Source organism: Papio anubis, chromosome 19 (genome assembly GCF_008728515.1).
Source record: "Papio anubis isolate 15944 chromosome 19, Panubis1.0, whole genome shotgun sequence".
NCBI lineage: Eukaryota > Metazoa > Chordata > Mammalia > Primates > Cercopithecidae > Papio > Papio anubis.
The window spans coordinates 9,540,825-9,566,148 of record NC_044994.1 but is presented as its reverse complement, the minus strand read 5'-3'; the positions used below and the strand labels follow the sequence as shown (position 1 = coordinate 9,566,148).

The 25,324-nt window shown below is 43.2% G+C and overlaps 1 protein-coding gene and 1 non-coding gene across 5 annotated transcripts in view; one reads left to right on the top strand and one right to left on the bottom strand.

The window, feature by feature from the left end:
• DLGAP1 (DLG associated protein 1) overlaps nt 1-25,324 on the bottom strand; it is a 310,310-nt gene that overhangs the window by 272,493 nt on the left and 12,493 nt on the right. The gene's annotated exons all lie outside the window — the stretch shown is intronic.
• Nucleotides 23,814-23,917, top strand: LOC116271542. Its single transcript, XR_004180169.1, has one exon. It is a non-coding gene; the product is annotated as a small nucleolar RNA U13 (small nucleolar RNA).

Genomic DNA, 25,324 nt, shown 5'->3' with positions numbered 1-25,324 from the left:
CTTGGGAGGCTGAGGCAGGAGAATTGCTTGAGTCCAGGAGGCGGAAGTTGCAGTGGGCCAAGATCGCTTTTCACTGCACTCTGGCCCTGAAGCGACAACTCTGTCTCAAAAAAAAAAGGTAAACTAGAGGAAAATGAACTTCTATTAATATGAATTTCCTCATGACTTCACTGTGGTTCATATGATTTAACTAAGATGAGTCATATGAAAATAGTATTACCATGAGTACAACGGGGGCTGTATGATCCTCTTGGCAGTTTTATCTCATTCTTACTGGTATTCATTCCTTCTGAAATATTACCAGAAAACTGTGCAAAATTTGGGCTTCCTTTTGACTCTGTTGGGGCTGAGAAACCAATACCCCAAAATATGGCACTTTGATATGCCGCACTGAAGAAGGCTCTCGAGGTCTCTCTGACCCCGCTGCCCCGAGCTCTTATCCTCTGTCTCTTGCAAAACACAGGATGAAGTTCTCTGAAGTGCCCTCATCTGCCTAAAGTCTGGACTTGTCAAAAAAACAATTCCCTTTGGTTCTTTCCCGAGTCTTTAGTAACTGGACTCATATCACAGGAAGAAAGACTTAAATCTGTCAACGCACCTGAACTGACTTCTGTCACTAACCACTCCCTGCTCTGTGGGTCCAATAGACTTTGTCCCAGGCCACTGTATGTTCTTTAAGCTCACTGGATTCCCCTAAGAAGCATTTACTACCCCTGTAAAATCATCCACACTTCTCCATCTCTCTTTTCCCTAAGAAGAGGGGTATGCAAGCATCTGTGCTTTTTCCAAAGTCCTTCTTCATCTGAAACATGAGAGTTGGACTAGTTATAATTCCTCGGTTTCCTTCCAGTGCTAAAATTTAATCATATCAGGCAAAGATGATAATATGGCAGAAAGATAGGGAGGAAACTTTTAAAAGATGAAAATAGATGACTCCAAAACAACAGAGTAAATTAGATGTTTTTGCCTCATTTCCCCTCGCTTAATCCTTTCAATCCTCACTGCTTGGGAAAGGTAAATTTTCACTAACCTGCCCTGCCTTCAAAGGAAGAGACCATGGAGAGTGAGTTATCTCTATCCCGCAAACATTTCAAACATGTGAGATACTAAAAATGATTTCTACTTCTACAACACCTTTTCTTCTGAGGATTACAAACAACTATGATTAGGTTCATTTGGCAAATAGGAAAATTTGCTCTTTGAGTTAAGTAGCTTTTCAAGGTCATTACACATTGGCAGGCTCCTCTGGCACTCGGCTTTGTGAATCAGATGTAATCCTTACAGGGTCAGGCTTGGCAGTCCTATCACTATCATTCTAGAGCTACTTTTGTCATATAATGTAGCCATTATAAAGGAGAGCTACAAAGCACCTGTAAATACACAGAGAAATGGTTATGAATCAATGTTTAAGTGAAAAAAGAGTAGAACACAAAGCTACATGTCTATTATTGTTACAGCCACCTAAAAATATGTGTGCTATGAACAAAACAGTGAAAACACATGCTGAAAACAAAGAACAGCCACAACAGAACCATTCCTGTTCTGTGGTGATATTACAGCTAATTGTTTCATTTTCAAACATTCTTCTAATGTGACAGATCATTTATACATTTATCAATTCATTCGCACAATTAATTCAGCACGTACTCTGTGCCAGCTCCTACAGTGCTAGTACATCACGGAAGAAACAGATGGATATTATGGTGCTAGTCCTTGACTGAGCCCTCGCTCTGAGTCTAGCAGGGGAGAGATACATGTAGACGAACAGTTCCGACACAGTGCAATACGTCTCGTAATGAGGGTCTTTCGGATAATTTACTAGAGAAATGTTTAGAAGATATAATTAATGGACTTTAATAAACCTACCACAGAGGTAGGACTTTAATAAACCTCCCACAGAGGCTGGGGGAAGAATGGTAACAAACAGAGAGGAAAGAACAGGTAAGAGACTGAGCATGAAAAGCCCCCTTGTGATAACTTTCAACACTGAGGTGCCAGGGAGCCATCCAGAAAAAGCTGGAAACTTCTCAGAGATGTGGAGCTCAGATGGAAGGCCAGGATCGAAGAGGTAAGTTTGGGGGTTAAAGCCAAGTAGGTAACAGATGAATCTGCAAGGGTGGATGAGATTGTCTAAAGAGACTATATTGGATGAGAAGAGGCAGTGATCAAGGCAGGACCACAGGATGTATCAATATTTAAAGAGACACTGAAGGAAGGGGACCCCCAAAAGATACTGAGAAACTGTCTGATTTTTAGGAGGAGAGCAAAGAGAGAGGGGCAGCACTGAAGCCAACAGGAAAGTTCCTAGAAGATAGTAGTCAACAGTGTAATTATGGAAATGTCGAAAAAGATGAGTATGCAGAAATGTCCCTTGACTGTGGCATTTGGGAGGACTTGAGTGAGGTTAAGAGTGATGAGGACCCAAGAGTTAATGCGAAATACCAAGGAGGTGACAGATATGAAACAACAACAAAAAGGAAATATCTGAATTTAGGCACCATGCTAAGATAACCAGCAATAATATTTTTAATGGTCAGAAGCTATGTTTTAGGAAATACCATAAGCAGTAGCTCTGGCACATAGATTATTTCAGAGTCAAAGAAAATTCTTTTAGCCTAAATTTGGGCAAATGTTGATAAGTTCTTCATGGCTTTCAAATGTCAACTAGGTACAGTAGCTGGTTTTTAGTTTGAGGAGATGCCTATTAGCCCGCAGATGGTATGTCAGAATCTGTGGAAAATTGTAAAATTCTCAGTCTCCAAGAAAAATTTTAGAATGACCTACCTTCCTTCTCTTTGTTTAGTTGGTAGACAAGCAGATGCCTAGTGAATGGTGGAACTTGCCTCTTTTTTGTTTGGACAGTTTCAAAATCTTCCTGAGTCTTTGCTTCTTTTGTTTATTTTTCTTTTTTTTTTTGAGACAGGGTCTTACTGTGTCACCCAGGTTGGAGTGCAGTGGCATGATGATAGCTCACTGTAGCCTCGAACTCCTGGGCTTAAGCAATCCTCCCGCCCTAGCCTCCTGAGTAGCTGAGTCCACAGGTGTGCATCACAATGACTGGCTAATTTTTCAAATTTTGTGGAGAGATGGGATCTTGCTATGTTGCCCAGGCTTGTCTCAAAATCCCAGGCTCAAGTGATCCTCCTGTGTTAGCCTCCCAAGTGCTGGGATTACAAGCATCAGGCATGGCGCCTGGCCAGTCTTTGTTTCTTTAATCTTCAAAATGAGTAAGTTGGATTAGGTCGTGATTTTCATTATCAACTTGATTAGAGAAAAGCAGGAAACAGACATCAGATTTAACTCAAGGAAGAGTATTTGCCTGCATCTTCTTTTAAATTGGATATATCCACGCAAGAATTTGGGGAAAAGGGAAGGACTCACGACTTGCAGGGAAGTGGATGGTGCATTTGTGGCGGCAGGCAGTGGGGAAGGTTTCCTTTGCAGGAGTCAATGTGAGGGGTTTGGCAGGGCTTCAGCATCTGTCACAAGGGGTTGGTAGATTTATGTGCTTCTCTAGGAGGCCCCTGAACTTGTTTTCAGCACGAGATAAATCACTGTCACTTTGCAGACAGGCACAGACAAACATGGAGGCTACTTTTGCTTCATTAAACAAAAGAACCAACCAGGCTCCCGCAGATGGGGTTTCTGCCTCTTAGAAATGACAGAATCAATTAGTGCAGGTTCACCACGATGGTACACCATGGACATGGCTTTTGGGCTGCGGCAATAAAGACCTGTCAACTCTGATGATGTTTCTGGAGAACGGTGGGGGAATATGTGGCAGCTCCTCGGGATCTGAAAAATGATATCCCTCAGAAAAGCAGGCACAGGCATTGTAATAATACACTTGACAAGCACCTTATCTTCTAGGAACTTTGCAAGACATGATGATAATTACTAATCAAAATTGGCTTAATATAGCGTAGCAGTACTCACTAGAAATCAGCACAGATGGGAAGGCTGTGAAAACCAGCATTTTTTTCTCTCGTGATTTCATACACATTTGTTACTCCAGTGGTGTCAGAAAGCTCAAAGTGGCTTATAAGAACAATGGATCCAAAAGTTGGCTTGAGTCCAGAGCTGTCAAAGCTTAGTCTGCATTGTATGATGCCATTTATTGAAGCAAGGTGATGTGCACATGTGCGTGTGTGTGTGTGTGTGTGTGTGTGTGTGTGAGAGAGAGAAAGAGATGAATTGATAGAAATCTTATTCAGACAAAAACACAATATTAACTTAGGAGTCAATGATAATCATTATGTAATATATGGCATTATACGTAGTCATGTATTTTGTGAATTAAAATGTATTTTCCTAGAGAGTATAACAATTTCAGTATTACTGAACGTAATCTACTGAAATGAAGCACAGTTGAGATAAGCAAAGGAAGCTGGGTGTGGTGGTGCACGCCTGTAGTCTCACCTACTTGGGAGGCTGAGGCAGGAGGATTGCCTGAGCTCAGGAGGTTGAGGCTGCAGTGACCTATGATTTTGCCACTGCACTCCAACCTAAGCAACAGAGTGAGATTCTGCATCTAAAAAATAAAATTAAAAAATAGGCAAAGGGGCTATTTATCATTTTTAATAGCAAAGTAATGTGTTAATCCCTGTCTGCTCCCACATCCACACTGAGGACCACCCCCGACCCCACTGTAGCTGGCTGGCTAGAGCCTTACTGCAGGCCACATCTAACCTGTATCATTGCACTGCAGAAGCCCCACGCCCCACCCCTGTAACCAGCTGGCCCTGGGTACTCACGGGCCTGCAGGGCAGCAGCCCTCTTCCCTAACTTCAGCTGTGGGTACTTAAGATATTATGATGGGGCTGGGCGTGGTGGCTCACGTCTGCAATCCCATCACTTTGGGAGGCTGAGGTAGGTGGATCATTTGAGGTCTGGAGTTCGAGACCAGCCTGGCCAACATGGTGAAACCCTGTCTCTACTAAAAATACAAAAATTAGTTAGGCTTGGTGGCGCATGCCTGTAATCCGAGCTACTTGGGAGGCTGCGGCAGGAGAATTGCTTGAACCTGGGAGGTAGAGACTGCAGAGAGCCGAGATCATGCCACTGCACTCCAGGGGGACTCCATCTCAAAAAAAAAAAAAAAAGATATTATGATGGGACATTCTGTCTTGACATCATACTGGTTTCTTTGATGGAGACCTTGACCTCTCCCTTCCCTTCTCTCAACCCCTTCTATATGGAGGTTGGACCTTGAGCTCTGCAATTCCACTTGCTGTCTTGGCCTCCACTACAGGCCAGAAGGAATGGGATAGTCCCACTAACCTGACAATGTGTGTCACCACCATCTGCGGCCACACCTCACCATACAGACTAGCTTCTCTGGGCACCGGTGTCAGCCCAGATTGAGCCTGTGTTGGCTGAACTGCTGCGATAATGTACTGGGGCTTGAGCATGTACCTCCCAGATCCTGTTGGTCCTGCCTGACCCCTCAGCATTGGACGCTGGCCCTGCTTCCTGGACAGAGCAGCCTCAGGATGGTTCGTGCTGCTGCCATCTGTGAAGCCTGGCCACTGTGCCTCTTCCTCCACCTGCGGCACTGCTGGTGTCTCGACCTCCCTCAGGGACGGGGCCAGGCTTTCCCAACTCCATTGAGCCACTGGGCCTGTGGAGGCTTCTTCACTAGGAGCCTCAAGGCCCTCGGTAAGTATCACAGCTCAGAAGTGCAACACTGTTAATACCCCGTGGAATATGACTCGACCAATGAAAGACAGACCAGGAGGAATTAGCAGATGAATTATTCGCCCCCTCTCTGAGATGGACTGTTTCGGCACGCCGTGGTTCCATGTGGCCTCTCTAGAGTCGTCCATGTGATCCAATAGCCAGCTCTGTTTCCTTCCACAGCCCACATCTGATCCACAAAAGCACCCTGCCAGCCCTGCCCTCAGGATGGGCGCGTGCTTGTCCACTGCCCCACCCTGCTCTCACTGTCGCTGTCCTGGAGCGCTATGCGGCTTCCCCTGACTCCCATCCTTGCCCCCTCCAATTTCTTCTCGATAGAGCAGCCAGATTTATTCCCTTAAAGTGCTGCTCCTCCACCCAAGGCTGTTAGAGTCACCGTGTCACTCAGAGTACAACTCGGAGTGCTCCCTGTGGCCTCTAGGCCCCAGGCTGTCCGGCTCCCTTCTCTCCTGCCTCCTTTGGTCCAGCTTGCTACTCATGCTCTCTGCTGTGGCCGCCCCTGCTCTCCTCCTGCACGGGGCATCCTGCACACCAGGTGCACCTCCAGGATCTGCTGCTCCCTGTCTGACTCACTTTCCCCTTGTACAGCTGCATGCCCCACCCTGTGACCCTGACACTATCCCCTTGTGACTATGGCCTTTCGGGGTCACGGTCTCTGAACAGCACCTCCTCCTGTTTAACTTTTTCCTTCTCAGCTGTTATCTTAGTCTTCCCTGCTCTTTATGTCTATCTGTCTTGCTGATTTTTTTCTTCCTTACTAGGATGCAAGCTCTGTGAAGGCAGGGGCTACTGCCTGTTTTGCTCACTGTGGTATCCCCAGCGCCCAGCACAGTGCCTGCTGCACAGCAAGGTTAAGTACCAGCTGAACAAATGAACCCATGAATGAATGAAGATACCGCATATACTTAAATGCTTTGTTCCTAACTCTGCACGTCTCCCCCATCTCCTTTCTCAAGGAGGGCCTGGCTGGCTAGGTCGCAGTTGTCTCTTGGTTTCACCTGCCCTCAGACTCTCCTGTTTGGCTGCACATCTTCCTTTAACACTTCTCTATCTGTGGCAGCATGGAAGGTGACAGCTCAGAGGTCAGTGATGAGGCAGGAAACTTGTTAGCTGGGACAGAACATATACAGAAGAGACTCAGTGCAGCTGACAGCGTGCATTATTGTGATACATGTTCAAAGCCCATCTCGATTCTAGGCACAGATTCATTTTTTTCTGACTTCAAAACTCTCCGTGTTAAAAATCTTGCTCTTACTACCTTGTTGAACTTGACTATAGCAATGGGGAATGACACCTGGAAAGCGTCCCGTGAAGAACCCACTCAGGATGCTGTCAGTCAGCACTGACACGGGGCTGAAGGCGGGAGGCTCCTCTATGTGTAAAGAGAGCTGCTCACACTCGGGGCTTTTGTGTGGGACAGGAAAGGCTGACATAAAACAATGGGGTTGAATCATTCACGTGGGAACACACGTAGCCACAAAGGTGTGACTTGGCCCACTGCCCCCCTAGAGGGCAGGTTGCAGAAGCTGGCAGAAATGTCACCTAATTATCAAGGTGGCTGTGTGGCTGGGAGTTACTGCCCAATCTATTCAGCAGCGGAGGGAGCTCTGCCAATTCTCAGCACATAGGATCTGGCTAATCTGATAACATATGGAGGAGAAAAAGTGCGTCACCGGTTTCCTCTCGTACCACGCCTGACTTCTGCAAAGCGGCTTCTCTCCCACTTATCTCCCACTGCGAGGCCTTAGGCATTCATTCCCGTGTGATGGAATCAGCATCCTGAAGAACGTGGAATATCTTAGAGATGCAAACGATCCAATGAAAACTTATTTATTGGTCAGGGAGAACGTAACTGAAGCCAATTTCCCTTGTGAGTTACTCACTTACTTCCAAATTGGCGTGAGTGTAAGACTCTGTGGACATATACAACTCATTCTAGCTGGGATCCAGAGGATCACAGAGACACTCACTGAGTGTCCTAAGTGACAGTGGAGTTGGATGTCATGAAAAGTCAGGAAGAAGCCCCCAAATTCCTTGAAACAGACACAGGGATTTTCTTATTGGAAGCTAAGATAAACACTTATTAAAAATATATATTTTCTCCATTGTCCTCATCTGTTTTCTTTTTTCTTTTCGAGACGGAGTCTCGCTCTGTTGCCAGGCTGGAGTGCAGTGGCACGATCTTGGCTCACTGCAACCTCCGCCCCCCGGGGTTCAAGAGATTCTCCTGACTCAGCCTCCTGAGTAGCTGGGACTACAGGCGCGTACCCCACCTCCAGATAATTTTTGTATTTTCAGTAGAGAAGGGGTTTCACCATGTTGGCCAGGATGGTCTCGATCTCTCGACCTTGTGATCTGCCCACCTTGGCCTCCCAAAATGCTGGGATTACAGGCATGAGCCACCGCGCCTGACCTGTTTTCTATTTTTAAATTTACTTGTATTATTTACTTGTTTGTTTATTTTTAGAGATGAGGGTCTCACTCATGTTGTCCAGGCTGGACTCCCAACTCCTGGGCTTATTCGATCCTCCCACCTCAGCCTCCCAAGTAGCTAGATCAGGAGATAGACAGGCACATCACCTATTTTCTTAGGGTTGCAGGGCTTGTTGAATACAAATTATCTAAATAAAACACAAAGGTTCTCCTTGTATATACCAGCCAAAACTCACAAAAAATGTGTTATCCTTTTATTGTATGATCTCATTGGACATCTGGAAATGCTGGGAAGAATGAGCAGGTGGAACGAGCAGGGCTGCAGGATTGGGCCAGTCTTAAAGGGATGCTATCAGATGGCCAAACGGCTCATATGATTAAGGAGTTAAGGCCCTACATCGCCCACTGGGTTATTGCCAATTAGCAGCCAGGTTTCTCCAGCAGCCCCAAGCAAACATTATCACTGGTGTTGATTACTGTTACCGCCCCTCTTTATCTGTGTTCTGGGTTCTAATGCAGACATAGAGAGAGAGAGAAATTAATTTGTGATTAAGATAGGCAAAGCACTCAGACCTGTAGACTCAAGATTGTCCCAGGAAATCTTCCATAGTGAAGATTTGGAGGGAAAAACTCGTCTATTCTCATTTCTCACTGGTATTTAATACTATGGAAAACATCCTGGTTGTGGAGTGAGAAGTCCTGGGCTACACTCTGGTCTGCCCATGATCTGTCATTAATGCAACAGATTCTCCTGTATACAAAGGGGCTGTTTAATGATCAAATGAGATACAAACCACAAACTTTTTACAGTTGTAAAAACTACATGAAAACTTAATGATTTCATGAGTACTGCATATGACAAATGTTTCTAATAATTGTACCGCTCCATTGGTAGGATTCAGGTAGTGTGTTCTCTTAAGAGGCCCTAAAGAGAGGGAACATGCGCTGAGTGACAGCCCATCAAAGAGCTCCTGGGAGGAAGCAGACGTGTAAGGTGAGCTCGATCCATGAATACGCTCTAGACCTGTCAGTCACAGCCGCTCAGCCACTGAGCTAAGAGCTGAAGCATGAGATGGAAACTGTTGGATCCTCACCATGCTATCAAAGCAAATTCCAGCAGCAGGCACATTGCTGGTAAAAATAATGCTCAGAATTCACATTTCAATAACTTAAAATGCATTTACTCATAGTTTCTTCTTCATGGCTGGGGTGCATCACCACCCTTCCATAAACGATTATACTCAAAGACAGAAAATAATATCGGATGCTATGGACTGAATTGTTTTCCTCCCAATTCATATGTTGAAGCCCTAATGTCCAGTGTGGTGGTATCTGGAGATGGGGTCTCTGGGGAGGCAATTAGGTTTAGATATGATCACAAGGTGAGAACTTCATGATGGGAATAGTGTCCTTATAAGAAGTGACACCAGAGGCTGGGCATGGTGGCTCACGCCTGTAATCTAGCACTTTGGGAGGCTGAGGCGGATGGATCACAAGGTCAGGAGATCAAGACCATCCTGGCCAACATGGTCAAACCCCATCTCTACTAAAATACAAAAAATTAGCCGGGCATGGTGGTGTGGGCCATAGTCCCAGCCACTCAGGAGGCACGGCAATCACTTGAACCTGGGAGGCGGAGGTTGCAGTGAGCTTGGATCGCGCCACTGCTCTCTAGCCTGGTGAGAGAGCAAGATGCCGTCTCAAAAAAAAAAAAAAAAAAAAAAAAAAAAACTCAAGAGCTCTGTCTCTGTCTGCCACGTCAAGTCAGTGAGGAGGTGGCCCTATCTGCTAGCCAGGAAAAGGGCCCTCACAGAACCTGACCATATTGGCACCCTCATTTCAGACTTCCAGCCTCTAGAAAATAAACTTTTGTTAAGTCACCCGGTCTATGGTATTTTGTTATAGCAGCCGAGCAAACTACCAGATGTAGTTCAAAGGATGAAAAATACGAATAATAAGAGAAGAAAGAAAGCTTTATACTGTTAAAGGCTGGTGAGCATAAAAACAGAACATTCTGAACATTTTTAAAGCGGGAGGGAGGGGTCAGGTGGGTCACTACACACAGTGTTGGAAGAGTGTGTTTTGCCCAAATTGATCAAATGAGACAAGGACTCAGTGTTATCATAATGTACTAGGAAAAACAGTCTGGGATACTGTAAGCCCTGCTTCCCCTGTGATATGGTTTGGCGGTGTCCCCACCCAAATCTCATCTGGAGTAGTAGCTCCTATAATTCCCACGTGTTGCCGGAGAGACCTGGTAGGAGATAACTGAATCATGGGGGCAGTTTCCCCCATACTGTTCTTGTCGTTGTGAATAAGTCTCAAGAGATCTGATGGTTTTATAAGGGGAAACCCCTATCACTTGGCTCTCATAGCCGCTCTTGCCTTCTGCCATGATTATGAGGCCTCCCCAGCCACATGGAACTGTTAGTCCATTAAACCTCTTTTTCTTTATAAATTACCCAGTCCTGAGTATGTCTTTATCGGCAGCATGAAAAGGCACTAATACCCCGAGTCACTGAATTCCTGTAAACACAGGCAAAGGCACTAGTTTAGAATAGGTAAAACACTTAGCGTCGCCAAACCCGAAGTTAATCATTCAACTTGCCAGTGAAACGCTTCCAACAGAGGCGAGGAGTCAGGGAGAGATGAATAAAGGACAGAGACACAAAAGCAGCCACACAGATCCACAGTCAGAGAACAAAGCTGGGGGTAGCTTCATGGTCGGCCAGTGAGCCCTTTGGGGTGAGCGACGGAAGGAAGTACCTTCTTTCTAGGGACAGGGACAGGGACAGGGACAGGGATAGACCTACAGGGATCAAAGGCTACAGGCAGCTACAGTGTAGAAAATAAAACACAGTCCAGGGCCCATCCTGGGGGATTGACTTGGAGAGGAAAGTAGGATTCCAGTTCCGTGCGGAAGAGCCTCATGGGACTTGGCACATGGAGGGTGTTGAGTAACCTGGTCTCTGAATGCATCTGTTTGTATGGTTTTATTGTTGTCTTTTCCCTGTAAGGTTGTTTATTTATTTATGTATTTTTGAGTAACATTTTAGCTTGCACACAGGAGATGCTAAGTATATGCTTACTGTATAGGGCATTCTAGGTAAGGTGCCTAACATAAGTTGGCTCAGTTAATTCTCACAATATTTTTTTAATAATAGATAATTAGAACCATTTTTAATTTTTAAAAAATTTTAACATTCTGATCTCACTTAATGGCCTCAAAAGAATTTTTTTTTTTTTTTTTTTTTAGATGGAGTCTTGCTTTGTTGCCCAGGCTGGAGTGCAGTGGTGCGATCTTGGCTCACTGCAAACTCCACCTGCCAGGTTCAAGCGATTCTCCTGCCTCAGCCTCCCCAGTAGTTGGGCTTACAGGCACCTGCCACCATGCCTGGCTAATTTTTGTATTTTCAGTAGAGACGGGGGGCGTTTCACCAACTTGGCCAGGCTGGTCTTGAACTCCTGACCTCGTGATCCACCAGCCTTGGCTTCCTAAAGAGGTTACAGGCATGAGCCACTGCACCCAGCAATAGACTCATTTATAAAATGAAAAACAAAAAGCCACAACCAGAGAAGTCACTCACATAAGGCTGCAAATTTGTAAAGTCCAGATTTGTACACAGTTCTGCCTTCTCTTATTATTTCAGGCTGCCTGTAAGTCAGCAGGACTGGAGCCCTAGGGGCATGGGTGCTGCCAGAAAGGGAGAGGGAAGAAGAGCAGTGTGGCTACGGTGTGCTGTCCCTTCTGCGGGGGTTTCTTCACAGCGTTCCTCTCATTCCTGAAATTATTCCATTTCCAGTGGTATTGAGGGTGACCAGCAGACCCTGTTGTACCATGTCACTTAAAAAACGTAGTGCCTTTTTTTTTTTTTAAACACAGGAAACACAAAACCATTGTTAGTATTTTAAAATTATCATTTGAATTTTATATTGTTACCTCCAGGGCACAGTGAATGATCATGGAAGCTAGACAGAGGCTTGCCAAGCTGTTTCCCCGCAATACTCAGCTCAGCTACTTAAAGTGTCGGTGGTTGCTATGGGCAACTACTTAAATAAACTCAGGGAAAGTGTGGGGAGTGAGGGCTGTGGAGTGCAGGCAGTTAATGGATTCACCTAATTCAGAACAAAACAAAACACCTCGAAATTTTTCCCCAAGGATCATTCTTCCCTCCTGCTAATACTCCTCTACCTGAGATGATTGTTTTCTTTAAGACAGCCAAGGAAAGAGAAATGAGGAGGATCTTAACCTATCATATGAATAGTGAAGTCCATCTCAAAATATTCAAAAAGGAAGAGAAGCTGGAAAATTCTAACTGTTGATCAAATATTACCACTGCTGTAAGTTAAAAAAACAAACAAACAAACAAACAAACAAAAAATGCACCTATTTTTAAAATGGCCCCTGGATTGTTCTTCCCATGGTAGATAGCTTATACTCAACCCTGAGGGGCATAGTCTTAGAACCCAGTCTTCCCAGCAGGGAATTGGAACAGCAGGTTTTATGATTATACTTGTCTATTTTGGCGGGTGGGAGCATATTTTACTTTATATCCTGTTTTTTGCTTCATTTTCATTTTCTTTAAATGATTAAGTGCTTTGAGATGCCAAGCCTTCATGTTTATTGAAGTTACTTTTACACTTTTAGCTAATTCCTGCACTCTTGCCCAAGGCCTATACTCCCATGACCATGCTGATATGTTGTGAATATCTCTTTTTGTTATAAGTAGGTCTTTTTGTCTTCCATTGCTTTGCATAAAGAATATGACCCATTCAATGAGGGAAGTGGTTGCATAAATTATAGTACAGGCATACAATGGAATACTTTGCTGTTGTTAAAAAGAGTGTGGTTAACCCACAAGTATTTGTATAAAACAATGTTTAAGACCTAATTTCAAGTGAAAAGAGCAAATTGTAGAACAGTATGTATAAAGAAAGTTTAGACATGGGTATATATAATGTATGCCTAGAACATTTCTGAAAAGATTTGTAAGAAACAGAATTCTTACCTCTATGGAGGGATAAAAAGGGAAAGAAGAGGGGAGGGGGACTTTTATACATTATTAAAATATTTCTTGGTGCTGTTAAAATTTTTATGAGTATTATATTTTGTAATAATAAAAAAGGAAATCTTCCTATTATTCCTAAATAAAAAAAAGAGACTTATATGGGTATGGTGTATATTGGGGAATAGCGTATCACTACAGTAAGCAAGACAAAATAATAGCAGCAGCAACAAGGAGATTTGACCTGTTGTATTAGGCTGTTTTTGGGTCACTAGAAAGAAATACTCGAAGGTGGGTAATTCATAAAGAAAAGGGTTTTAATTGGCTCATGATTCTACAGGGTTTATAGGAAGCATGGTACTTGTAGCTGCTTCTGGTGAGTGTTTAGGAAGCTTACAATCATGGCTGAAGGTGACAGGGTGTCAGCATGTCACACGGTAAGAGAAAGAGAGCAAGAGGGTGGGGAGGTGCCACACTCTTAAACAACCAGATCTTGCATGAACTCAAAGTGAGAACTCAGTTGTGATGATGAGGACAGCACCTAAGCCATACCTTAGGGATTCGTCCCCCAGACCCAAACACCTTCCAGCAGGTCCCACCTCCAACACTGGGGATTACGTTTCAACATGGGATTTGGGGGGGACAAACACCCAAACTATACCACCTGTCCCTGGTTGGCTTTTGATTCTTGGTGCCCTTATTTATCTGTGTAACTTCGTATATCAGCCCTTTCTGGTACTATCCTAATCTCTGCTTCTACCATTCTTTCTCTGGAGCAGTACAACTTTCTCTAGCCTCTTACTTGATTTCAAACTGTCTGTCTCCAATTTGTCTCTCTCTATCTCATCTAGAGGCAGGCTAGTATAGTGGCTAATGACATGGGCTCTGGATTCAAATCCTGGCTGTGACACTTGTAGATCTGTGACCTTGGAAAGTCAATTAAATTTATGTGCCCCAGTTTCCTCCTTGTATAACTTAGTCAATAATAATTCTTGTCTTATAGGTACTATTAGTTATTATGTGAATTGTGTCTGGCACAGAGGAAGTGCTTCTAAGTGTTAGCCATTACTATTCTTCAAGGTGATTTTTTGGGGGGTTAAAACGAGATATAGTCCAACAACAAGAAAAACAAATAAAGAAGCCAGAAGAAAAAAGTAAGAGAAAAGCACAAGAAATGCTGTAATTGGATTTTTGACTCCACACCCCGTAGGCCATCTTTTTTTTCTTTTTGAGACGGAGTCTCACTCTGTTGCCCAGGCTGGAGCACAGTGACGCAATCTCAGCTCACTGTAACCTCCGCCTCCCGGGTTCAAGTGATTCTTCTGCCTCAGCTCAAACTCTTGACCTTGTGATCCACCCGCCTTGGCCTCCCAAAGTGTTGGGATTACAGGTGTGAGCCACCGTGCCTGGCCACGCAGGCCATCTTTCTAAAACAACACTTACATCACTTCATTATCTGGCTCGGCTATCAGTGGTTTCCTATCGCTCTCTTTATTAAAACAAAATGAATTATCTGGATATTTAAGGATCTTACTTCGAAAAGTTCTCACTTTCTATCCAAAGATGGCCTCTCACTTTTAAATACTCTTCTAATACACTAGTCAACTTAATTTCTTTATACTCAGACAAAATTCCTCCTCCCTAGTCTGTTGCCTCTCAGTGATTATTCAGATTCCAAATTGAATCCTTTCTCTTTCACGAAGTCATCCCTTCCTCTTTTCAATTCATATTAATTTTTCTCTTTTTTGAACAAATATAGCACTTTTAGTTAGAGGTAACATACATGATGTAATTTCACAACTTACAAATAATTATACAACATTGTGTTCATTGTTCCTGGCGGCACTTAATCGTATATGTGCAATGGAGACAGAGTCTGCTAGGTCTCTTGTCTGCCTCAGGGCAGTCAGCAGCTTGAAACTTTGATTCCTCTGGAAAGAAGTCTTGGTTGAGAGTGAGATGACTTGGGTCCTAAACCTTGCTGAAGGGCTTCAGTGACATACCCCTTTCCTTGGGGCCTGCATATCCTCATTTGTAATATAAAAGGGTTAGAATCATCTTTGAGGTTCCTTCTAGATTTGCGTCTAAGATTTTTCATTTATTCTCTCTCTGAAGAAAGGCTACAGGAAAATAATGCTGTTGGTAAAGTGGTAAATGTTTAGAAATGGACTTTTTGGGAGGAAGAAGCTCTGCCTTGTAGAGCGTGTTGATTTCCATGGTGTAAATATTCCCATCATGGCCAGTATGGCTCCCAGGATGACCAAACTGAATATGGAGTTGGGAAGAGATGTCCACCATTGGCTCTCATCCGACTACTGGACCCCGCCTAGCATTGTGAAGGGGCTCCTTTCAACGGAGAAACGCAGCCTCGGGCTAGATGAGCACGTCCAGCTAGCTTTGTCTCTAGCTTCTCTCACTCTAAAATTCCAACACAATCTTTCTTCACTGAGTGGAGATGGCAACGACAATGGAAAATGCTCCCAGCTTGGCTTTTCTTTTTTTTTTTTTTTTTTTTGGAGACGGAGTCTCTGCCGCCCAGGCTGGAGTGCAGTGGCCGGATCTCAGCTCACTGCAAGCTCCGCCTCCCGGGTTCACGCCATTCTCCTGCCTCAGCCTCCCGAGTAGCTGGGACTACAGGCGCCCGCCACCTCGCCCGGCTAGTTTTTTGTATTTCTTAATAGAGACGGGGTTTCACCGTGTTAGCCAGGATGGTCTCGATCTCCTGACCTCGTGATCCGCCCGTCTCAGCCTCCCAAAGTGCTGGGATTACAGGCTTGAGCCACCGCGCCCGGCCCTCCAGCTTGGCTTTTCAAACCCAGGCTCTGAAGGCACAAACCTCAGGACCAGGCCAATCTTCTCAGGTGCCTGTACCCACAGCAGTGTCCATTCTCTCTTGGAATCTGGCACAGGAATGATGCTACCGAGGTGGTGGCAATTTTATATGCAGTTGGTAATCTGGATCTGTTCCGAGAGCTCTCAGCTCTGCTTTTTCTGGGAAAGAGGTGTGGCCCGCAGAACTAAAAGAAGGTTCTGAGCTGTAAGTCAAGAACAATGTCCAGATGGTGGAAACAGTCTCCAGACTGTTCAGGGAAAAGTCCTCAGAGTTTCAGGAGTCAGTGGGAGGAAAGAAGTTGGAGAGAAAGTAGAGGGCTGGAGCTGAAGGCCCAGGCTCTGTCTCGTGAGGTTCACAACCATTGGAAAGCCTTGGTGTATCAGTAAAGTGTTGGTTACAAATCAACTCTAAACTCCTTCTGACACCGTTGGGAGGATCTTATCATATGTACTAAAAACACTTGATGACTGTTATTTCCAATTATTTATGTTAAACAATAGGCTTAGAAGAAAATTAAAATATTACTAGCTATCAGGATAGATGATATTTTCTCATTGGTTTATGTGGGTTCATACATATATGTATATACATATATATATCCACACACACACACATTTTTTGAGACAGAGTCTGGCTCTGTTGGCCAGGTTGGGGTGCAGTGGCAAGATCTTGGTTCACTGCAACCTCTGCCTCCCGAGTTCGAGTGACTCAGCCTCCTGAGTAGCTGGGATCACAGGCACACGCCACCACGCCCAGCTAATTTTTGTATTTTTAGTAGAAATGGGGTTTTGCCATGTTGGTCAGGCTGGTCTTGAACTCCTGGCCTCAAACGATCCGCCTGCCCTGGCCTCCCAAAATGCTGGGATTAGAGGCGTGGACCACCACGCCCAGCCACAAATAATTTTTAAAGAATGTTGGAGTAGTTAATGTGATCATTGAAGAAGACCCTTCCCAACTTCAAAAGGACTAGTTAATGCTGGTGCTTCCTGCCCCCTCATAGAACTAGAAGGAACTGGGATTCCCCAGATGAACTAAAGGAAATATGCTAATGTTCAAAATGGATAACAATACTAGGGATGGCTGCGTGGATATTTTTAACGAGCTAATGTGTACCTGCCAGACTGAGCTCCCAGCCTCCAGGTGGGCTGGCAATGCAAAGCAGGGTTGAGAAGGAATAGGGAGCTTTTCAGAGAACCACAGATTCAGAAGCAGAGGGAGGGGGAAGAATCAAAGAGAGCACAGACGCAGTCAAAGGATGCTGGGCAGATGTTAGATGGCAACTCAACTCAACCACTGCGCATTAAAGCTACTCGTGGAGGGTACTGTTCAGGGCACCTTAGGCATAGAGGGATTGCGTAATGATGCGTTAGCATTTGTTCAACTTCCCCTCTGGGATGACGACTCTGTGCCAAGTGATTCAAAAGCATTCTTTCAGAGAGCATCGAATCTCTTTCTACACGAGGGACGGGGAAAACAGACCAGCACTTAAGAAGGCTATATTACCTTGAGAAATGTTAACACAGTGCTTTGGGAATTCTTAGGAGGAAGAAATAATGGCCGACAGCCAGAGGTTAACTTTGAGAAGAAGATTTAAAAGAATGGAGACTTTCTTCTCGTCTTCTCCCCCATTAGATCGCAAGTTCTGTTGTACTGGGAATCCTGACTACTATAATATATCCCAAAGCTTAGCACATAGTAGGTGGCCAAAACTGATAATAATGATGGTGATAGCTAACATATATGGAGCAACTACCGTGTGCCAGAGACGGTGCTAAGTGTGCCACATACACTGCACCTTCTTGAATCTGCATAATTACGCTTGAACAATCAGTGGCTTGTTGAAGTGGCTTGATGTTACTTCCCATGCAAGTGTTCTGTGCTTGTAAGGGAATAGCAGGAAAGAAGATCTCAAAGGAGAATGGAGTCTTACTGTGACACTTTTGAATGCTACATTTGGGACTTTGTGCCTAGACAACATGGGATTCAGAGATAATATTTTAGCAACCTGGTAGAAAGTCTTAGAGAAGGAGTTGGAGCGGAGAGAGGCTGGGGGCATCAAGACAAATGGGTCCATTGCAATCACTCAAGTGAAAAGTAGTAAAGCTGGAAGAGGTAAGAGGTGAGTTGCAAAGTTTCCAGACTGTATTTAGAAAATGATCATTCCACTGATAGAAAGAGAAGTGTCAGGAAGAGAAGTGATATATTTAGGGGGTACTGTGTTATGTGGGTGCTTTGAAATCTCTTCTTCCTGCATGCTTAGCTTGAAAATACAGGATCAATGCACAGATCAGACGATGGTGCAGATCTTATGATACAGTCTTAGACTCTTCAGGCTGGAAAGATCCTATATAGACATTTTGTCTGTCTTGCTCAAGCAGAATTATCCAACGTCTCAGAGGAATATAACTCAGCTGGTTTCAAAAGAGGCCTTGGAAGTTTTCTCTAACAATTTCCAAATTAATTGATTGGATAATTAATAACTTTGCACTTAGAAGTTCCTCCTTGCAGCTAACCTGAATTCCCTGGGCTGCAATTTTGATCGAATTTCCTCCTAGTTTATAGATAGGAATGTTGATGGTTTTGCTATTTCAAATGCATCTTCTGTAAACATACATTTATTTAGGACTTACACCCAGCCTGCTTCTATAAAGGATTAGAGGCACCTCCTAATATGTCCGCCTAGGCTTCCTTTTCAAGAAGCTTTTCTCATTCCTGCAAAATGTCCTTCCATCTGCATGCATAAGAAGAATTTCTTTAATAATAAATGATACAGCAAAAGTAAAGCTAATAACGTACTATGCCAACTAAATAGTAACCTGTAAACAAAACAAAAGAAAACAAAAACAAAAAGAAACAAAAAATACCACCCTTTCTTATGCCAGGCAACACGGATTTTTCTCATCAGAAAATAATTCTGACCAAAACGATCAACTTTAATACCACCAGCCTCTGAATTTTAAGTTCCTTTCCTCTTTGCAGTGCCTGCTTTTGCCATTCTTAGACTTTTGTGTGTGTGTGTGTGTGTGTGTGTGTGTGTGTGTGTGTATTTTTCTCTTCTACTTGACTCTGGAAAACCAGATTTTAGTAAAGCATTTAGTGAATATTGAAACCAAGGTATAAATGTAGGACACAGTACTTAAATTATTAAAGTTACCAAATGTTTGTTGCATGAATAAATGAGTGAGTGAGTGATTGCATGAATATAATTTCTGATTGTAATTAGGGTGTTCTCTTTACCTCGTTGTCTGCACTTTAACGGGAACATAGATATTACATTGAACAAATGGCAGGTGGCAGGCAGACAAGACGAAAGAATTTTGAGGCTCTCTGCAAAGAGAAGCCGTCCTAGAAGGACAGTGGGCAGCATCTGTGATCGGCACCACCTAAAGGAAGTGGGGAGTCTTTGTTTCCAGAACCCTCAGCCAGGGCCTTCCCTGGCTCCCCTCCCTCTGCTGTCTTAGGGCTTTGTTTACACAGCCCCTTGAAGCCAGCTGTCAAGGGTGCAAACCTGGTCTGCTGTCCTTTGAAGAAGGTTCAGGTTACACACGGTAAGCCATAGAACAGATATAGGCCCAGGACTCATGATTGTATTAGTCTCCACAGAGCTGAACCCAGGCTCCTAAGAGTCCGTCCCTTCTTCCTGTGTCCTCTGTCAGCCAGCACCTTCTGCAGCTCTGATTCTTTGGTCATTGGTCCTTCTTCTCTGTACCTGAGGCTAAGCCTGAGTCACGATGTTCTCAAGATCCTTCCTGTTTCAGCTGCATGTTTGATGTTTACACTTCAGACAGAGAACTCACTTCACTGCAGGCTTCTGATGCCCCTTCAAATCCATCCTTCACTCTCACAGTCTGTTTTGAATGTCTGTTTTTCCTGGGTACCACTTGACAGTTGTCCACACCCAGCTGATCTTCCTTTCCCCTCCATTATTAAACGTCTTTTAAATAGCTCATCACTGCAGTCTTAGTAAGTTCAACTTTCCGTCCAGCTTTTTATCTTTTCTGCTTTCAACACCTGGGCTCAAATCTTAGCTCTGACATTTGATTGATAGGTGACCTTTAAAAAGTTATTTAATCTCTCTGAGATGCAAATTTATCATTTGTAAAATGGGCAAAATTGCATGCATAGAGTTGTGATGATCAAAAGAAAACATGTATGTAAAGCCCATAGCACTCAGTCAGGCACTTAGAACCTTGTTAAAATGTAAATATTTCTCCAACTTAAAAAAATTATTTTAAGTTTTGGGATATATGTGCAGGACGTGCAGGTTTGTTACACAGGTAAACGTGTGCATGGTGGTTTGCTGCACCTATCAACCCATCACCTAGGTATTAAGCCCAGCATGCATTAGCTATTTATCCTGATGCTTTCCCTCCCCCAACCCCTGACTCTTAACTTTTAAAAATGTCTCCATTCCTTCTCTCTAGAAAAGTATCTGGACTTTCTTTTATTCTTTTGCCTCCTTTAAAGACACACAAGGAGTTCTCACCTCTCTGTAGTCATGATCATTGTAGAAACTTTTCAGTCTATGCAGGCTTCCTTTCAACACAGGCTTTTCTAAAGAGTAATTGTACAGCAAGATACCAGGATTTGGTACAGACTACAATACTCACACGTGCCCACATCATTTGGAGGAGGGCATTCATTTCCCAATGAAGGAACATTTTTTTTTTTTTTTAAAACTAGGAGTGGTGATCTGGGACTGAATATAATAGGCGATAGCTTGTATTAGGTGTTTTTTTCTTTTTCAAATCAAGCTGATTTCTAACAAAGTTTTGAAAGGTATTTAGATAATTTGTAGATGAGCAAGTGACAATTTTTCTGTGAGCAAGAATGACTTTCCCTGTTTTAAATGTGTCGCATTTCTTATTATATTGGAAAGTGGGAGTGGGGAGTTAGAAGGATAGAGGATAATAGAAGAAAGTATTATCTCAGGGAAGAATGGGACACTACCCTGAGTTTATATCACTGATCACTGAGGACGTTAATTCACAACTTCGTGTGGTAGGTTGTGTTTTCTTGTTCTACCTATTTTGTGAGGAGCATTTGCTGTTGTATGTTACAATGATACAGAGGAACAGGTAGGAGAGGAACAAAAAAGCATTAGGCAAAACAGATATTTCATACTACTTAGAACAGAGATGGGATGATACAAATTGCTATGTTCGCAATACGGTTCATATATTTGGGGAAAAAAATAGCGATGCTCCAATCTTCATCCCATCCCCCTCTTTCTCGAGCAAGAAAAGGAGAACGAGGAGCAGTAGGTAGGTAGGAGGGGAGTGTATGACGTGAGGAACAGGCAAGGACACAGCATGTCCAGGAGGAAAAAAGGGGAGAAAAAAATGTATACAAGATAAACAACAACAACAACAAAAGAGACTACAGCAAGAACCTATGGTTTTGGGTTCCTTACGTAGAAATCGACGCATTTAAAATATCCAGAATTAAAGTTGAAGAAGAACACTCCATCCACCTCTTCTCAAATTATTTTCTTTACCAATACTACTTTCTTTTGTCTTTAAACTGTGAACCGCCAGCCTACCGTGCCTCGTTCTTATAATTATACACATCAGTGCTGAAAGGTTCCTGGGAGATATTTCCTGTAGACTAAAGATAGCACCTGTGGGCATCTCGGATCAATGAATCATGGTGGCTGGAGCCCTGCATTGAGACTGGTTCAGGGGCTCAGTCTGTTCTCAATCGGTAGGGCGATGGGATCCATCAATGCTGGGATTGGCTAATGCTGTCTGCCACAGGTTTGGGGTGGGAGGAGTTGTAGGGAGAGCCACTTAAGTGGTGCCATCCATGCTAAGAGACTGAGACTCTCATTTATGAGGAGGTTCAGAGACATTAATCCATTTGCCAAAAGGCACACAGCTACTTAGTATTTTTCCAAATTTAAATTTAAAATTTTCCAATTTATCTAAAACAAACAAAAAAAAGGTTCAGGGCCAGGGGGAAAAATGAAGATTAAGAGGATTAACCATCCTGAAAATGAAAAACGATTTGCCTTCAAGGCATTTAGAACTGAAAATAAATCTTCCTGAAGCCTTTCGTCAGACACTTTATCAAAATTGCTAGGAGCTCTGACTGGCTCTCTTGCAACGGCCTGGGATCCTTCTCCCCAATTTCAGAGGAGTTTCAAAGTCTATAATATTAAAGACTGACTATTTCTTCTAGGGGAAGAATTTTTCTTAGTGCTTGGATAAAGAGATGAAGTATTAAGTCACTTTAAACTATTTTTCATGTAGGATTAATAGATATTTGAATTTAACTTCAGAATCTTTTAAATGACACCCCACTTAGTATAATTTTTAAAAAGTTCTTTCTGCAGTGAATCGAATAAAAGTCCCAGATGGGATTTGGACTAGGTTTTAACTAATCATGGTAGCAGGCAGTAGTCTCAGTTCTAGAATAAATAGCACTCCAAGTAAGAGACTTATGTTCTTCATCAGTGCCAGGCTGCAACGACATGCTTTGAGAGAACTCTGGCCCCTAAATGTCTCCTCTACTTGCCTGGAAATTTACTATTAAACATTCAGAACTTTTTGAAAATATTAATATTCTCGGGTGATATGCCATTTCAAATTTATTGTTAGCTAATAAGTAAGGAAGAAGGAAAAGCTAGTGATGAGGTGGAGCGATTTGTTAATAGCTGTGGGATAAGAGAAGAGAGTGACCGAAATAATAGTTTTCCAAGAGTAGTTACAGGAGGGGTTTTGCTGGCCCAAAGATGGACTTCATTGTCTCAAAACTACTCCTAACACCACAATGTTTAACTGACCTTAGGCCTTATATGTCTGAGGACCCAATGACTAACACTAAGCAGCTGATGAAAAACCACCCACATAAATAAACCCTCAAGATGCCTTTGGAAAATAGAAAAGAAAAGAGAAAAACAATGTAAGAAAGTGTAGGAGTGCCTTCTCTCCAACATTTCTGAGAGAAGATGGGAGTTGAAAACCTTAAACAAAATGTTGCCCCAATCTCACTTGCCTAATTTTAGTTATCTTGGTTCAGGGCTATGATTCATCCCTAAAGCTGTGAATTGCTGAGGAGGAAGGAGGGAAAAAAATCGACTTAAATGTCAAAGAAGTAGGAACATAAATATAGTTTTCTTTTTTGAGGAACTAGAATTCCAGGATATGGGGATCTTTTTTCTCATAAGGGACTGAATCCTTCAAACTTCTAGAAAAATAATGATCTGCAGTCAAAACATCATCAAGGAAGGAAAGACAGAACTGATTATGACTCATGTCATGTCTGAATTTTTGCCTTTTTAGTGTGTTTTCCTTTTTTTCTTTTGTATCTCTTTCAATCTGGTTAAACTATTAACTAATTAATTAATTTTGAGACAGGGTCTCTCTCTGTTGACCAGGCTGGGGTGCAGTGGCTCAATCAAGGCTCACTGCAGCCTCGACTTCCTGGGTTCAAGTGATCCTCCCACCTCAGCCTTCCGAGCAGCTGGGGCTGCAGGTGCACACCACTACACCTGGCTGATTTTTGTAGTTTTTGTAGAGGCGAGGTTTTGCCATGTTGCCCAGGCTGGTCTCAAATTCCTGGACCCAAACAATCTGCCCACTTCGGCCTCCCAAAGTGCTGGGATTACAGGTGTAAGTCACCGTGCCTGGCCAATCTGGTTAAACTAGAGGTCACTAACAATTGCATGCAGTTGAAGATGACGGAGGTTTAATGTGTAGACTGTAATGACAAAGGGAACTCATAAACTAGGTGAGTGTGAAACGAATAGAGGTAAGTAGAACTATGAGAAATGATTCTAGGGGATGTGATGGTAGCACAGGGAAGGAAGATATGTTTAGATGGTTGTCTAAGGTTCTCTTGTGATCCTTTTGTGGATCATAATCATGATGATTGAGTTTTCACAGTAATATATGAGATGTGCTTCCTTCAAACCTTGTGATGATATCGGCACATTATCCATCTTACATAAACATAGGAAAAAAAAGTTCTCTTTCCTGCCAAAGAATAGGGGACAACAGAGATGGTTTGGGGAAACTCCATCCTAAGTAAAATGTTTTCAGTTTAGTAGGTGTTCTCCTGTCCACTTATCACCACTTTGAATTTCCGTAAGTGGGGAGGGAGGAAATAGCAGTCACTAACTCATAACCAGTTCAACATCTTCACCCTCTGAAGGAGCTGGCCCTCTACCATCAGCCTAGCTGTCATCTGCATGTTTGTCTCTTTCTGCTCTGAAAACTTCTGAGCAGCAAAAGAAATATATGGTGGTCACAAAAATATGGTCCAGGCCATTAGAGGAGGGTCATATTGTGAAGAAGGCAAATGAGAAAGAAAGAGTTTCGATGACTTCAGAGTGATCCTCCACATCCTGAAGCTATGAGAGTAGCCCAGGGCACGATTGTGATGTTGATTTCAGCCCCTACCCACCACCCCTGTCCTCAGTCTCCTCAGAGCACCCTTCTCATCTTCCTCATGGCTCTGCATCTTCCTGTTCTCCTCTTACCTGGATATCGCAGTGGACAAGAGCAGTTCCTCTATCTTATCACCCAAGACCCAAAGTATCACTCAGCGAATGTGACCAATGCATCTTGATGACAACCTAACAGGATACTCAGGAGGTGGAAAGGACTCTGGAGGTTGCTGGTTTAAGTGACTTTCCTGCCCATTGCAATTCTTTTCTTGCATCTTCAGAAAGATGTTAACCCCACAGCCATGACTACCTAGCATTGTGTCTAGTGGAGAGATATTTTAAGGTCCATAGAAGATATTTTTTTCAGAAGGGTCCTTGGCCTCCCTCGTTTCATGTCACCTTGGTCCACTGCCTTTATTACAAATCCAGTTCTTTTAATTTAATTTTCTGAGCATCTGCTAGGTGTGCCAAAATACAATGAAGATTTGTTTCTGTTTTTTATTTCCATGTTTTTTTTTTTTAAGCTCATGTGGCAATGTTTTGGGTCCAATTCTGTTCTCCAGATAGATATATTGAAGTCCTAACTCCTACTATCGGTGAATGTGACCTTATTTGGAAATAGAGTCTTTGTAGATCTAATCAAGCCACCAAGTTTGTGGTAGTTCGTTCTGACGATTCTTGAAAACTAACACATGTAGTAGAAAGACAAAGAGGAAGGGCAACTGAAAGCCAAAGAAAGAAAGAAGAGGTTTTTTTCTTGGCTTAATTTACTGATGCGTTGGTGTTAATTTTTGATTAAAACGATCCAGAATTGTTCCACACAAACGCTTGACAAATAATTCATGAGAGGCTGTCTCTGTCCAGTTCTTTAAAATACAACATACTCTGCTATTTAAATAAATTCCCATGCACAAGAGTCAGCTGTTTTTCAGTGCTCTTGATTAACAAATAGGTTTGTTTTCCTTA